We start from the raw sequence: 2815 nt of genomic DNA, 5'->3' as shown, positions 1-2815 counted from the left end.
CTTAATTTTTATTTCTAACTATTATTGGTCCAGTCCAACTCTAGCTGTGGTTTTTTATTATTTTTTTTGTATTTTTTGTGATTACTTTTAAGCACACAAAAATTAATGAAAATGATGAAAATAAAAAAAATAACCAAATTTATTGAAAAGATATATATATTTTTTTTGAAATATGCAAAAATAAAAGTAAAAATTTGGGTTACTACGAACAGAAGGATTATCTTTACCTTCCCATAAAAAAGAGTGGTACTTCTGCTCAACAGCTTTAATCGCATAAGGAAGGATAAACTTAAATACTGAGAATTACTGATGTAATTAATGAGTTCCAATCTGAAAAGACAGTGATTAGAAACATACTTTATACATTGAAGATTCAAAGCATGAGATGAGAGCAATAGACAGGCTTTTGTGTAGAAAATCTCACTCTTCAAAGGATTAAAAGTTTCTGTCATTAAATTAATAGCCATCATAGCTTTAGGACTTTCATTAAATTAATATCTTCAGATCATATGCAAAACAAAGGTGAGTGAGAGCAACGTTTGTTGCATTTCCAACATGGTTATAAAACTAGCTAGCCTACCAGGTTAACAAGATGATTTACTAGTTTGGAATGGGTTTTACTTTGAACCATTTTTTATTATTATTAAAACAATATTATTTCAAGATTGTTTTAAAAACATAGCTTAAAATGACCAGTCACAACTCAAGTCTTGAATTGAATTCATTTGAGTCTTATAACTATAATTTTTAAAGACAAAAGAAATTTATTACAAGAATGAGCTTGTTTTAACCACTATTTTAAAATATAAACCTGACTTAGTGGATTGGATTGTGATTTAAGGTCTAGATTACGTAACGTTTTAATAAAAATAGAAGGAAAATTAATTTGTTATGATCTAGTTAAAAACTTAGATAGATATGTGACTTAGATATCCCAGTTAAAATCTATTAATTTTTTTATTTTTTTAAATAATATTATTTTTTATATACAAAATAAAAATAATTAACATGATCTGAATTAACTCGGATCAATTTATTTAATCCCTAATCCAAGATTTATCCACATTCAACTCCGTATGAAGTATTAAAACTATGTTTTAAACCCTTTCCTTCCTGCACAGGTAACACACCATTCCCCATCGATAACACGGAGAAATCAAATAAGCTATAAGTCACTCTATAATTATTTACTTCCTTTTACATTCACAAAAATAGAAAAAAAAAATGAGAAAAGAAAATAGCATACAAGTGAAATTTAGCTCCTCATTTTCTTCGGTTAATTTCTTTATATATATATTCTCAGTCTATTTTGCAATTTTCCTCCTAAAAAAATGGATGATGATAGCAAGTGTGCACATGCATTTGCAGGAGGATCGGAACAAGCTCGCACAATTGGAGTTATACCAGTTTCATGGCAAGATGTGCTACTGTTTTTTAATCCTAATCACATGCACTGAGTAAGCCAAGATTTTTTAAATGAGAGTATAAATTACTAATAAATATTTAATATTATGTAAATATATGTTATATAAAAAAATGAATTTAAAATATATAAGTTAATATATATATATATATATATATATTAACTTATATCAAATGAAATTAATTTAAAAATATTTTTAAAATGAAAATACTTACTATTATTTTCAAGTTTTTATATTTTAAAACCACTTTATAATGATTTTATTATCAATTTTATCGAAGATATATTTTTTAATGTATATAATCAAACTGTCATTTATCTGTTTATTTCTCATCCTATTCCGCAATCTACTCTTAATAATATGCATAAGAAAAAACTCTTCACTATAACAATTGCAACCAATAAAAGTAATGAAAACTTGATAAGCATGTATACCAATTTGAAAAACTCTCTCCAAGCTGTCATTCTTTATTTTTATCATTTTCTCTACAAAACTAACAATGCCTTCAATACCAGAAAACTTATAATCATTGTGTAGATCAATAATATATATATCTAGTTGATCATAAAGTATTATAAGGTCTAATATAAAAAATCCACTGGGATAAAAATAAACAAGACGAGTAAGCTATCATTTGTTGAAAGCAGATAAAGAGTCGTTTGGATTTAAATATGCCAATATAAAAGAACTCCATACTCGCCTCAGTGAAATGATCAATCCTAACTCATTAGGTTGCATCTCAATGATATTGTTAAACAATTAACACAACTACACACACCATAATCTGTTGTTAAGCAAAAATCAATTAAGTTACACAATAATCATTATGGCATTAGATAGATTTGATTTAACTATCAAACAATCTTAATTATATTTGATTTTAAAGTTACAAACACTCATTTATATTTACCTAATTACAATTTGTTTTATCTGATGATAATAAGATAAATCTTAAATCAAAATTATATACAAGCACATGTGCTAAGGATGAAGTTGTTTTCATCTAATGTGGTAATATATTGCATGAAGGTTTTGTTCATATAGAAAAATTTCAATAATTAATATTTTACTCTAATATTCTTACACCAAATTTCCTATTCGGTAGTATTTCTTTTATAAAACATTAGTAACAGTGTAAACTAAAATATATAACTAATATTTTTTAGATCATTAATTATGTTTTTGAGGTTATATTTTCAAATTAGTAGTTTTTTTTTAATAAATAATTGGTAGTGATAACATGCAAAAAGTAGAGATTAAACTTCTTTTTTTCATATTCAAGTTATTAAATTCTATTTATAAACTTGACAATTACTTTTTCAATCCCTAATTAATTAATAATAAAATAACAAGGGATTAAGTAATCATAAAATTGCTAATATAACATATTG

Source organism: Populus trichocarpa, chromosome 18 (genome assembly GCF_000002775.5).
Source record: "Populus trichocarpa isolate Nisqually-1 chromosome 18, P.trichocarpa_v4.1, whole genome shotgun sequence".
NCBI classification, from domain to species: domain Eukaryota; kingdom Viridiplantae; phylum Streptophyta; class Magnoliopsida; order Malpighiales; family Salicaceae; genus Populus; species Populus trichocarpa.
The sequence above is the reverse complement of the archived record's forward strand: the minus strand, read 5'-3'. Positions refer to the sequence as shown.